The sequence below is a fragment of the Ranitomeya imitator genome, chromosome 5 (assembly GCF_032444005.1).
Source record: "Ranitomeya imitator isolate aRanImi1 chromosome 5, aRanImi1.pri, whole genome shotgun sequence".
Lineage (NCBI taxonomy): Eukaryota > Metazoa > Chordata > Amphibia > Anura > Dendrobatidae > Ranitomeya > Ranitomeya imitator.
Window position 1 is genome coordinate 236,629,088 of NC_091286.1, and position 14,733 is coordinate 236,643,820.

At 44.2% G+C, this 14,733-nt stretch overlaps 1 protein-coding gene across 4 annotated transcripts in view; it reads left to right on the forward strand.

Moving 5' to 3' along the window:
• The window catches only part of HBS1L (HBS1 like translational GTPase), a 121,154-nt gene that overhangs the window by 16,295 nt on the left and 90,126 nt on the right, over nucleotides 1-14,733 (forward strand). The gene's annotated exons all lie outside the window — the stretch shown is intronic.

Consider the following 14,733-nt stretch of genomic DNA (forward strand, 5'->3'; position numbering starts at 1 on the left):
CTCCGTCCAATTAACGAAAAACTATCGTGTTGGGAACTTCCACAGCTTCAATAATCAATATTTAATGCTGCAGATTAGTCTGATGTGATGAGCAGGAAAGTCAAGCTGCAGTGGTTACTGCTACCAAAGTTTGGAGCTATGAACCTGATCATTACATGTGAACGTGTTAATGAATGTGACCTGCCCAATCCAATCATTGTTATCACTGATAATGATGACTGTAGATGAATGGTGGTAATGATTCTGACCTGCCCAATCCAACCATTATTATTACTGATAACGATGACTATAGATGAATGGTGTTAATGAATGTGACCTGCCCAATCCAACCATTATTATTACTGATAACGATGACTATAGATGAATGGTGTTAATGAATGTGACCTGCCCAATCCAATCATTGTTATCACTGTTAATGATGACTATAGATGAATGGTGGTAATGATTCTGACCTGCCCAATCCAACCAATATTATCACTGATAATGATGACTATAGATGATTGGCAGTAATGATTGTGACGTGCCCAATCCAACCATTATCACTGATGATGATGACTATAGTTGAATGGCTTTAATGATTGTGACCTGCTCAATCCAACCATTATTATCACAGATAATGATGACTATAGATGAATGGTGGTAATGATTGTGACCTGCCCAATCCAACCATTATTATCACAGATAACGATGACTATAGATGAATGCTGGTAATGATTGTGACCTGCCCAATCCAACCATTATTATCACAGATAATGATGACTATAGATGAATGGTGGTAATGATTGTGACCTGCCCAATCCAACCATTATTATCACAGATAACGATGACTATAGATGAATGGTGGTAATGATTGTGAACTGCTCAAGCCAACCATTAGTATCACTGATAATGATGTTTATAGATGATTTGTGCTAATGATTCTGACATGCCCAATCCGACCATTATTATCACAGATAATGATGACTATAGATGAATGGTGGTAATGATTGTGACGTGCTCAACCCGACCATTATCACTGATAATGATGACTATACACTACCGTTCAAAAGTTTAGGGTCACCCAGACAATTTTGTGTTTTCCATGAAAACTCATACTTTTATTAATCAAATGAGTTGCCATATGAATTGAAAATCTAGTCCAGACATTGACAAGGTTCGAAAAAAAGATTTTTATTTGAAACTAGATGGTGGCCCGATTCTAATGCATCGGGTATTCTAGAATATGCATGTCCACGTAGTATATTGCCCAGCCACGTACTATATTGCCCAGCGACGTACTATATTGCCCAGCGACGTAGTATACAGCACAGATCAACGTAGTATATTGCCCAGTCACGTACTATATTGCCCAGCTACGTAGTATATTGCCCAGTCACGTAGTATATTGCCCAGTCACGTAGTATAGTGCCCAGCCACGTAGTATATTGCACAGCCCACGTAGTATATTGCCCAGTCACGTAGTATATTGCCCAGCGACGTAGTATACAGCACATAGTATATTGCCCAGCCACGTAGTATATTGCCCAGTTACGTAGTATATTGCCCAGTTACGTAGTATATTGCCCAGTGACGTAGTATATTGCCCAGTGACGTAGTATACAGCACAGAGCCACGTAGTATGTTGCACAGCGACGTAGTATACAGCACAGAGCTACGTAGTATATTGCCTAGCCACGTATGTCACAGGTTAAAAAATAAAAAATAAACATACTCACCTTCCGATCCGAGGGCCCCTTGTAGTTCTGTCGCCTGTTCGCCAGCTTCCAGTCCCAGGGTGTGATGACGTCGCGGTCACATGATCGTGACGTCATGGCAGGTCCTTCTCGCTCAGGCGCGCAGAACCTGTGATGACGTCGCGGTCACATGACCGTGACGTCATGGAAGGTCCTTCTCGCTCAGGCGCGCAGAACCTGTGATGACGTCGCGGTCACATTACCGTGACGTCATGGAAGGTCCTTGTTGCATACCATCTTTAGCACTGGAGCGTCGCGAGGAGCGGGAAAGGTGCCGGAGGGTGAGTATATGATGATTTTTTATTTTTTTTATTATTTTTAACATTAGATCTTTTTACTATTGACGCTGCATAGGCAGCATCAATAGTAAAAACTTGGTCACACAGGGTTAATAGCGGTGGTAATGGAGTGAGTTACCCGCGGCATAACGCGGTCCGTTACCGCTGGCATTAACCCTGTGTGAGCGGTGACTGCAGGGAGTATGGAGCTGGCGCCGGGCACTGACGGGAGGGGAGTAGGGAGGGACTAATCAGACTGTGGACTGTGATTGGTCGCGGCAGCCATGACAGGCAGCTGGCGAGACCAATCAGCGACTTGGATTCCATGACAGACAGAGGCCGCGACCAATGAATATCTGTGACAGACAGACAGAGAGACAGATGGAAGTGACCCTTAGACAATTATATAGTAGACTAGATGGTGGCCCGATTCTAACGCATCGGGTATTCTAGAATATGCATGTCCACGTAGTATATTGCCCAGCCACATGGTATATTGCCCATCGATGTAGTATATTGCCCAGCCACGTAGTATATTGCCCAGTTACGTAGTATATTGCCCATTTACGTAGTATATTGCTCAGCCACGTAGTATACAGCACAGAGCCACGTAGTATATTGCACAGCGACGTAGTATATTGCCCAGCCACGTAGTATACAGCACAGAGCCACGTAGTATATTGTCCAGTCACGTAGTATACAGCACAGAGCCACATAGTATATTGCACAGCGACGTAGTATACAGCACACAGCCACGTAGTATATTGCCCAGCTACGTAGTATATTGCCCAGCCACGTAGTATATTGCCCAGCCACGTAGTATATTGTCCAGTGACGTAGTATATTGTCCAGCCACGTAGTATATTGCACAGCGACGTAGTATATTGCCCAGCCTTGTAGTATACAGCACAGAGCCACGTAGTATATTGCCCAGCTTTGTAGTATACAGCACAGCCACGTAGTATATTGCCCAGTGACGTAGTATATTACCGAGCCACGTATGTCACAGGTTAAAAAAATAAACATACTCACATAAAACGATCCGTGGGCCCCTTGTAGTTTAACATACTCACTATTGTGGTCGCTGCTCCTCAGCGTCCCATCTCTCCGCCTCCTGGGATCCAAGGGCGCTGTGCAGCCGGGCGCGCGGCTGCCGCCATCTTGCGTTCCTAGGATGCTTTGCAAAATTACCCATATGACTTAGCGGTCTCGCGAGACCGCTAGGTCTTCTGGGTAATTTCGCAAAGCATCGCTGGGAAAGGAAGATGGCGGCAGGCACGAGCGCCTCAGCGGACAACGGAAGGTGAGTATAGCAGGTTTTTTGTTTTTTTACTATTTTTAACATTACTTTTTTTTTTACTATTGATGCTGCATAGGCAGCATCAATAGTAAAAGGTTGGGGACACACAGGGTTAATAGCGGCGGTAACGGAATGCGTTACCCACGGCATAACGCGGTCCGTTACCGCCGGCATTAACCCTGTGTTAGCGGTGACCGGAGGGGAGTATGGAGTGGGCGCCGGGGACACTGACTGCGGGGAGTAAGCAGCGGAGCGCCAGGGACACTGACTGCGGGTAGCGGAGCGCTGGGGACACTGCTGGGAGCGGAGCGCCGGAGACACTGACTGCGGGGAGCGGAGCGCCGGGGACACTGACTGCGGGGAGTATGGAGCAGCCATTTTCTTCCGGACTGTGCCCGTCGCTGATTGGTCGTGGCTGTTTTGCGGCGACCAATCAACGACTTGGATTTCCATGATAGACAGAGGCCATGACCAATGAATATCCATGACAGACAGACGGAAGGTCTCCTTAGACAATTATGTATATAGATAATAATTTTCTCCTTCAAACTTTCCAATGTTCCCTTTCCAGCAATTACCTTTGGCATTCTAGCAGTTAATTTGCTGAGGTAATCTGCAGAAATTTCACCCCATGCATCCAGAACCCCCTCCCACAAGTTGGTTTGGCTTGATGGGCGCTTTTTGCTTACCATACGGTCAAGTTGCTCCCACAACAGCTCAATGGGGTTGAGATCTGGTGACTGCGCTGGCCACTCCATTACAGATAGAATACCAGCTGCCTGCTTCTTCCCTAAATATTTGTTGCATAATTTGGAGGTGTGCTTTGGGTCATTGTCCTGTTGTAGGATGAAATTGGCTCCAATCAAGCGCTGTCCACAGGGTATGGCATGGCGTTGCAAAATGGAGTGATAGCCTTCCTTATTCAAAATCCCTTTTACCTTGTACAAATCTCCCACTTTACCAGCACCAAAGCAACCCCAGACCATCACATTACCTCCACCATGCTTGACAAATGGCGTCAGGCATTCTTCCAGCATCTTTTCAGTTGTTCTGCGTCTCACAAATGTTCTTCTGTGTGATCCAAACACCTCAAACTTGGATTCATCTGTCCATAACACTTTTTTCCAATCTTCCTCTGTCCAATCTCTGTGTTCTTTTGCCCATATTAATATTTTCCTTTTATTAGCCAGTCTCAGATATGGCTTTTTCTTTGCCACTCTGCCCTGAAGGTCAGCATCCCGGAGTCGCCTCTTCACTGTAGACGTTGACACTGGCGTTTTGCGTGTACTATTTAATGAAGCTGCCAGTTGAGGACCCATGAGGCGTCGATTTCTCAAACTACAGACTCTAATGTACTTGTCTTGTTGCTCAGTTGTGCAGCGGGGCCTCCCACTTCTCTTTCTTCTCTGGTTAGACCCTGTTTGTGCTCTCCTCTGAAGGGAATAGTACACACCGTTGTAGGAAATCCTCAGTTTCTTGGCAATCTCTTGCATGGAATAGCCTTCATTTCTAAGAACAAGAATAGACTGTCGCATTTCACATGGAAGTTCTTTTTTTCTGGCCATTTTGAGAGTTTAACGGAACCAACAAATCTAATGCTCCAGATTCTCAACTATCTCAAAATAAGGTCAGGTTTATGGGTTTTCTAATCAGCCAAACTGTTTTCAGCTGTGCTAACATACGTGCACAAGGGTTTTCAAGGGTATTCTAACCATTCATTAGCCTTCTTACACAGTTAGCAAACACAAAGTACTATAAGAACACTGGAGTGATGGTTGTTGGAAATGGGCCTCTGTGCACCTATGAAGATATTGCATTACAAACCAGACGTTTGCAGCTAAAAGTCATTTACCACATTAACAATGTATAGAGTGTATTTCTGAATCATTTAATGTTAGTTTCATTGGAATAAACTGGTTTTCTTGAAAAAATAAGGAAATTTGTAAGTGACCCTAAACTTTTGAACGGTAGTGTAGATGAATGGTGATAATGATTGTGACCTGTCCAATCCAACAATTGGTATCACTGATAATGATGACTACAGGTGAATGGTGGTAATGATTCTGTCCTGCCCAATCCAACCATTATCACTGATGATGATTATAGATGAATGGTGGTAATGATTGTGACCTGCCCAATCCAACCATTAGTATCACTGATGATGATGATTATAGATGAATGGTGGTAATGATTGTGACCTGCCCAATCCAACCATTAGTATCACTGATAATGATGATTATAGATGAATGGTGTTAATGATTGTTACCTACCCAGCACGATCATTGTTATCATTATGATGATGACTACAGGTGATTGGTGGTAATGATTGTGGCCTGCCCAATCCAACCATTATCACCGATAATGATGACTATAGATGAATGGTGGGTAATGATTGTGACCTGCCTAATCCAATCCAACCATTATTATCACTGATGATGACTATAGATGAATGGTGGTAATGATTCTGTCCTGTCCAATCCAACAATTGGTATCACTGATAATAATGACTACAGGTCATTACAGTGGTAATGATTCTGTCCTGCCCAACCCAACCATTATCACTGATAATTCTGAGTATAGATGAATGGTGGTAATGATTGTGACCTGTCCAATCCAACCATTATTATCACTGATGATGATGACTATAGACGAATGGTGATAATGATTCATTGTGACCTGCCCAATCCGACAAATGGTATCACTGGTAATGATGGCTATAGATGAATGGTGGAAATGATTGTTACCTAACGAGCTCGATCATTGTTATCGTTATGACGATGACTACAGGTGATTGATGGTAATGTTTCTGACCTGCCTGTTGACATGGAAACCTATTTTGGAGAACAATATGAAAAAAATTACGAAGTTGGCATCTGCTGCAGGTAATACAAGGCAGGGAGCAAAGATGTCACCTCCCAGCTTGCTTCTTGTCACTGCTTGTGTAAAATGAATCAGAGTGACAGATTGCACCATCCATTGTACTTGCTTAGCCTCTGTGACAGTATATTATTGAAACGTGATAATTGTTCTCTGTGGCAACTTTTACTCCCAAATATATGTATATTTTCTCTGGTGAGTTCAGCCTTATTTCCCTTGCGTTTCACTGGTGAGTTCTTACTTGTCACTACTCCTTATTTAGCTGAAGCTAAAATATCACTGACACCTTTTCATATCTCAGTCCCAATCAAGGCCAGTTTTAGACAAGCATTTTTGCGCCTGTAAGGGTACCGTCTCACAGTGGCACTTTGGTCGCTACGACGGCACGATCCGTGACGTTCCAGCGATATCCTTACGATCTCGCTGTGTGACTCGCTCCTGCGATCAGGGACCCCGCTGAGAATCGTACGTCGTAGCAGATCGTTTGAAACTTTCTTTCGTCGTCTAGTGTCCCGCTGTGGCGGCATGATCGCATCGTGTAACAAAGGTGTGCACGATATTGTATACGATGTGCGCATAGTAATCAACAGCTTCTACATCGCAAACACGTCATGAAATTATCGCTCCAGCGTCGTGCATTGCGAAGTGTGACCGCAGTCTACGACGCTGGAGCGATAATGGTGCGATGCTGGAGCGTCACGGATCGTGCCGTCGTAGCGACCAAAGTGCCACTGTGAGACGGCACCCTAACACTCAGTCTGATCATGGTTCTATTGACCAATACAGCTTCTTTGGGAAGCAATAAAACAGGCCTAACACCCCTCGTACACATTAGACTTTTGTCAGCCAAAGGCAACAAAAATCAATGGGTTCAGCCAACATTCTATTATGTATGGGGACAACAAAGAGATGATTGTCATCAGGGGTGTTACGGATCTGGCATGCCCCTTGACCTGTTTGTCAGCGGTTCTCACGTAAAGGACATGGAGTGCTCGCTTGGCTGAGATGGCCGACAAAGCCGCTGATGGAACGATTGGCCTAACAAGTGGTTCGTTGTGTTTTCAATGAGAAGCTATTAAGATGTATCTGAACATAGGCCTTTTAGCAGGGGTGTACTAAAGGGGGTCCTTTTATAGGCAGCTCTTTGCTTGATGTTATCAATGCCTAAATATATAGAGAAACCTAAGGGAATACATGAAAAAAGTACCATATATACCATACCCAGAGCCTGCCAACCAAAGATTGCCACAAACCAAAAGGGTTTGACCCCCAATTCATCAAGCAATTTACATTAGCTTTTTGCGTAAAACTTCATGAAATGTTGAAAAATGTGAGTACCATTAGTAGCTATGGAAACTTTAAACTACCGTACTTTTGGGGTTTTTACACCATTCTCAGGGAGATCCGCCAACTTTCTGACATGTGGGTGAACCTTGGCCGGTAGCGGGTGTGGCAAAACGCACCCAACAATTTTTTATCTAACGAAAAGTCACCCTTTGTTGTGGGACACAATCATGACTCCTTGACATTGTACCTAAACTGCGTTATTAACCCTCAACCATAGGCAACGGCCCTCTAACCAATGCAATGGGTGCTAATTGGGCAACAGTAATTGCTCATTCATGTAAAGGTAATTTTTTTAGTTTGTACGTTCGCTGGCAGCTTTTCTGTGTTTAACCAATAATATCTAACTTACGTGTTAAACGTCTTGCCTTATTTGATTTTGCTTTGAACATACATGGGTGACTCCAATTATCGTAACTTTTTTTAAAGATTTTGAGAAATTCCTAAAAGCACAAAATTGCTGGGTAAAAGGGAAAATATTTAGAATTGCGAGTCCTCAGTGGTTGATCCCTTTTAATGGCTAACTGAACAGATGGTAACAAATTGCAAGATTTCGAGACTACTCCGGTCTCTTCATCAGGCATAAAAGGGGACATTTTCAGTGAATGCTGAAATTCCTCTTAGGTCTGTGTGCTATCCTTTTTATTATTTTAACCTACCCTATGTGATTCAAAGGGGCAGAGCAGATGAGCGATTTTTTTATTTATTTATTTTTATTTATATTTTTCACTGACCGAATCTGCGTGTGGAAAATTCTCAGCATGCACTAGTTTCTTCCATAAATTGGATGAGTCTATGGGTGCACAAAATAATCGGATGCCATACGGAGCAACCATATAGCATTGTTTTTTTTTTTATGGCTATCGCAATTCTGTAACAGGAAACGAAATGGTCTTGTAAATAATTGTAAGCGAGAAAAAAAAATCCACATTTTTCCCATTCTCTGTCCTTCTCTGGCTCACAGAGAGGAGCAGCCAAAGGGCTAAAAATCAGATTGGTAAGCAGCGGGACTATAGTGTTTCATGCTGGGTGCACCTATTTGCCAGCACTCCTCACAGTGCGCGCGCCTATTAGCTACTCCCTGCCGAGCGCTTAAAGAGAACCCGTCAGCAGCTTTTTGCTACCTCATCTGAGAGCAGCACCATAATGTAGTGGCAAAGACTCTGATTCCAATGATGCATCACTTAGTTTACTGAGTGCAGCAGCTGTGATAAATTCACCATGATCTCTGCTGCAGATGTTGCAGTGCTCAGAATGCTGAGCTCTGCATAACTCCACCCACACCAAGGATTGGTAGTTTTCTGTCAATGTGTCCACAGAAAGGTACCAATCCATGCTGGGGGCAGGGTTATACAGCAGTTGACTAGGAGGCACTAGACATCTAGTCCAGTAGCGATAATCTCCTGCTGATAAAACACTGATTTTATTGAATAGCAACACACAGCCTAGTAACACATCACTGGATTCAGGCTCTCAGCCCCTACATCATGGCACTCTTAAATTACCTAGAAAAACCTGCTGATAGATTCCCTTTAATTAATTCCTGGCCCCCTGTGTGAGAAGCACATGTGGATGTTTTTGCTGTGTTCTCTGAGCAGTACGTGTTAGAGATGTTCCTGAGGCCTGTGAGTAAAATCTGGGTCCTTGGAAAGCAACCATGTGAGCAAATAGTTGCCTTAATGAATGGGCCATATAGCTTTTCACCTGGCCCATAGTATAGTTCTGGAACAGAATGATGATAGTTCATCAGTGATTTCTGTCTAGACAACCCCTTTAACTGCTGTCACGTTATGATTAAGGGTATGTGCACACGTAGAATGGTCCACTGCGGATTTTTCCGCAGCGGATTTGATAAATCTGCAGGGCAAAAACACTGCGTTTTTCCTGCAGATTTATATCGCATTTACCGCCGATTTTGTGCGGATTTCACTGCGGTTTTATACCTGTGGTTTTGTATTATGGAGCAGGTGTAAAACCGCTGCGGATTCTGCACAAAGAATTGACATGCTGCGGAATGTAAACCGCTGCGTTGCTGCGCGTTTTTTTCCGCAGCATGGGCACAGCATTTTCGGTTTCATATAAGTTTACATTGTACTGTAAACTCATGGGAACCTGCTGCGGACCCGCAGCAAAATCCGCAATGTGTGCACAGAGCCTTAAGCTTATTGTAACATGTATTCTTACCAGCAGGAGGTAACATAGTTATTAAGGTTGAAGGAAGACTATAAGTCCATCTAGTTCAACCCATAGCCTAACCTAACATGCCCTAACATGTTGATCCAGAGAAAGGCAAAAAAAAACCATGTGGCAAAGATTAAGCTCCACATTGGGGAAAAAAAATTCCTTCCCGACTCCATATATGGCCCTATCAAGGAATCTAGTGTATATACCCTGTAACATTATACTTTTCCAGAAAGGCATCCAGTGCCCTCTTAATTTTAAGCAATGAATCAATCATTACAACATCATACGGCAGAGAGTTCCATAGTCTCACTGCTCTTACAGTAAAGAATCCGCGTCTGTTATTATGCTTAAACCTTCTTTCCCCCAGACGTAGAGGATGCCCCCTTGTCCCTGTCTCAGGTCTTTGATTAAAAAGATCATCAGAACGGTCTTTGTACTGTCCCCTCATATATTTATACATTAAAATAAAATCACCCCTTAGTCTTTGTTTTTCCAAACTAAATAGCCCCAAGTGTAATAACCTATCTTGGTATTGCAGACCCCCCAGTCCTCTAATAACCTTGGTCGCTCTTCTCTGCACCCGCTCTAGTTCAGCTATGTCTTTCTTATACACCGGAGACCAGAACTGTGCACAGTATTCTAAGTGTGGTCGAATTAGTGACTTGTATAGAGGTAAAATTATATTCTCCTCATGAGCATCTATGCCTCTTTTAATGCATCGAATTATTTTATTTGCCTTTGTAGCAGCTGCCTGACACTGGCCACTGAACATGAGTTTGTCATCCACCCATACACCCAGGTCTTTTTCATTGACGGTTTTGCCCAGAGTTTTAGAATTAAGCGCATAGTTATACATCTTATTACTTCTACCCAAGTGTATGACCTTACATTTATCCCCATTTAAGCTCATTTGCCATTTATCAGCCCAAGCTTCTAGTTTACATAAATCATCCTGTAATATAAAATTGTCCTCCTCTGTATTGATTACCCTGCAGAGTTTAGTGTCATCTGCAAATATTGAAATTCTGCTCTGAATGCCCCCTACAAGGTCATTAATAAATATGTTAAAAAGAAGAGGGCCCAATACTGACCCCTGTGGTACCCCACTGCTAACCGCGACCCAGTCCGAGTGTGCTCCATTAATAACCACCCTTTGTTTCCTATCCCTGAGCCAGCTCTTAACTCACTTACACATATATTTCCCTATCCCCATTATTCTCATTTTATGTATCAACCTTTTGTGTGGCACCGTATCAAAAGCTTTTGAAAAGCCATATACACTACGTCCACTGGGTTCCCTTGGTCCAGTCCGGAACTTACCTCTTCATAGAAGCTGATCAGATTAGTCTGACATGAACGGTCCCTAGTAAACCCCCCCCCACCCCCCCGTGGCTACGATCGCTCTGATTGGCAGTTTCACTTTCATCAGCCAATCAGAGCGATTTGTAATATTTCACTTAAAAAACTGGTGAAATATTACAATCCAGCCATGGCGGATGCTGCAATATCATCGGCCATGGCTGGAAACACTGATGTACCCACCGCCACCGATCTCCTCCCAGGTCCTCCGTCCGGTGCTCCGCTCCCCTCCGTCGTCCTGTCTGCTCCCCCGTCCTCCTGCCCACTCCCCCCATGCTCCGATGCCGCCCCCGCATCCTCCGATCCACCCCCCATGCTAAGATCTCCCCCCCCATACTTACCGGACCTCCCGATGTCCGTCCGTCTTCTCCCTGGGCGCCGCCATCTTCCAAAATCCGGCCGGCAGATTCGTTCCAGGTGTATTTTGATCACTGTGATAAAACCTATCACAGTGATCAAAATAAAAAAAATAGCAAATGACCTCCCCCTTTATCACCCCCATAGGTAGCCACAATAATAAAATAAAGAAAATATTTTTTTTTCTTTCCACTAGGGTTAGGGTATGTGCACACGGTGCGGATTTGGCCGCGGATCCGCAGCGGATTTGGCCGCGGATCCGCAGCGGATTTGGCCGCGGATCCGCAGCGGATTGGCCGCGGATCCGCAGCGGATTGGCCGCGGATCCGCAGCGGATTGGCCGCTGCGAATTCGTAGCAGTTTTCCATCAGGTTTACAGTACCATGTAAACCTATGGAAAACCAAATCCGCTGTGCCCATGGTGCGGAAAATACCGTGCGGAAACGCTGCATTGTATTTTCTGCGGATTCCACAGCGTTTTACACCTGTTCCTCAATAGGAATCCGCAGGTGAAATCCACACAAAAAACACTGGAAATCCGCTGTAAATCCGCAGGTAAAACGCAGTGCCTTTTACCCGCGGATTTTTCAAAAATCGTGTGGAAAAATCTCACACGAATCCGCAACGTGGGCACATAGCCTTAGGGTTAGGGTTGGAATTAGAGTTAGGGGTGGAATTAGGGCTAGGGTTAGAAATGGGGTTAAGAGTAGGCTTGTGGTTAGGGTTATGGATAGGGTTAGGGGTGTGTTGGGGTTAAAGTTGTGGTTAGGGTTGGGACTAGGGTTAGGGTTAGGATTAGGGTTATGGTTGGGATTAGGGTTAGGGGTGTGTTGGGGTTAGGGTTGTGGTTAGGTTTGTGATTAGGGTTATGGCTACAGTTGGGATAAGGGTTAGGGGTGTGTTGGGGTTAGTGTTGAAGTTAGAATTGAGGGGTTAATACTGTTTAGGCACATCAGGGGTCTCCAAACGTAACATGGCGCCACCATTGATTCCAGCCAATCTTGCATTCAAAAAGTCAAATGGTGCTCCCTCCCTTCCGAGCCCCGACGTGTGCCCAAACAGTGGTTTACCCCCACATATGGGGTACCAGCATACTCAGGACAAACTGGGCAACAACTTTTGGGGTCCAATTTCTCCTGTTACCCTTGCGAAAATAAAAAATTGCTTGCTAAAACATAATTTTTGAGGAAAGAAAAATGATCTTTTATTTTCATGGCTCTGCGTTGTAAACTTCTGTGAAGCACTTGGGGGTTCAAAGTGCTCACCACATATCTAGATAAGTTCCTTGGGGGGTCTAGTTTCCAAAATGGGGTCACTTGTGGGGGGTTTCTACTGTTTAGGCACATCAGGGGCTCTGCAAATGCAACGTGACGCCCGCAGACCATTCCATCAAAGTCTGCATTTCAAAAGTCACTACTTCCCTTCTGAGCCCTGACGTGTGCCCAAACAGTGGTTTACCCCCACACATGGGGTATCAGCGTACTCAGGACAAACTGGACAACAACTTTTGGGGTCCGATTTCTCCTGTTACTCTTGTGAAAATAAAAAATTGCAGGCTAAAAAATAATTTTTGAGGAAAGGAAAATGATTTTTTATTTTCTCGGCTCTGCGTTATAAACTTCTATGAAGCACTCCTGCCCACAAGTGGTCACCGCACATCTAGATAAGTTCCTTGGGGGGTCTAGTTTTGAAAATGGGGTCACTTGTGGGGGAGCTCCAATGTTTAGGCATACAGGGGCTCTCCAAACGCGACATGGTGTCCGCTAAAGATTGGACCCAATTTTTCATTGAAAAAGTCAAATGGCGCTCCTTCCCTTCAGAGCCCTTTCGTGCGCCCAGACAGTGGTTCCCCCCCACATATGAGGTATCGGCGTACTCAAGACAAATTGTACAATAACGTTTGGGGTCCAGTTTCTCTTTTTACCCTTGGGAAAATAAAAAAAATGTTGCTAAAACATCATTTTTGTGACTAAAAAGTTAAATGTTCATTTTTTCCTTCCATGTTGCTTCTGCTGCTGTGAAGCACCTGAAGGGTTAATAAACTTCTTGAATGTGGTTTTGAGTATCTTCAGGGGTGCAGTTTTTAGAATGGTGTCACTTTTGGGTATTTTCAGCCATACAGACCCCTCAAACTGACTTCAAATGTGAGGTGGTCCCTAAAAAAAATGGTTTTGTAAATTTCGTTGTAAAAATGAGAAATTGATGGTCAAATTTTAACCCTTATAACTTCCTAGCAAAAAAAAATGTTGTTTCCAAAATTGTGCTGATGTAAAGTAGACGTGTGGGAAACGTTATTAACTATTTTGTGTCACATAACTCTCTGGTTTAACAGAATAAAAATTCAAAATTTGAAAATTGCGAAATTTTCTAAATTTTAGCAAAAATTATTGACCTAAATTTACCACTAAGGCTACTTTCACACTAGCGTTTTCTGCAATCTGTCACAATGCGTCGTTTTGCAGAAAAAACGCATCCTGCAAAAGTGCTTGCAGGATGCGTTTTTTCCCCATAGACTTGTATTGACGACGCATTTGTGACGGATTGCCACACGTCGCATCCGTAGAGCGACGGATGCGTCGTGCTTTTGCGGACCGTCGGAAGCAAAAAACGCTACATGTAACGTTTTTTGCTCCTGACGGACCGCTTTTTCCGACTGCGCATGCGCGGCCGGAACTCCGCCCCCACCTCCCCGCACCTCACAATGGGGCAGCGGATGCGCCGGAGAAATGCATCCGCTGCCTCTGTTGTGCAGTGCGTTAAACGCTAGCGTCGGAATCTCTCCCCGACGCATTGCGACGGGGAGATTCCGACGCTAGTGTGAAAGTAGCCTTACATGAAGCCCAATATGTCACGAAACCGTTACGATCCATTGAAGCGTTCCTGAGTTATTACCTCATAAAGGGACACTGGTCAGAATTGCAAAAAACGGCCAGGTTATGAAGGTCAAAATAGGCTGGGTCATGAAGGGGATAATATTTTTTTTATACTCAATTGGTTATCTGGGACTTTTGTGTTTTTTTTTCCTGAACTTACAGACTTACAGGCAGGAAGTTACCAACTATCTGCATGTTCTGCCTGGCGCCAATCTCTGCCAGTTGCTTCTCTTGCGATCGTCTCTATTGATAGGACATCACTATTGATGTCATGCTGATTGACAGCTGGCTCAACGCTGCCTAACTGGGGAAGCTGGCTGCCAATCAGCATGACATCGGCAGCCACACTCGGTCTACAGAGCAGAACGGAGGAGGAAGAGCTTCACTCTTAACGCATATTAGTCTTCATATAAGTTCTGTTATTTTAA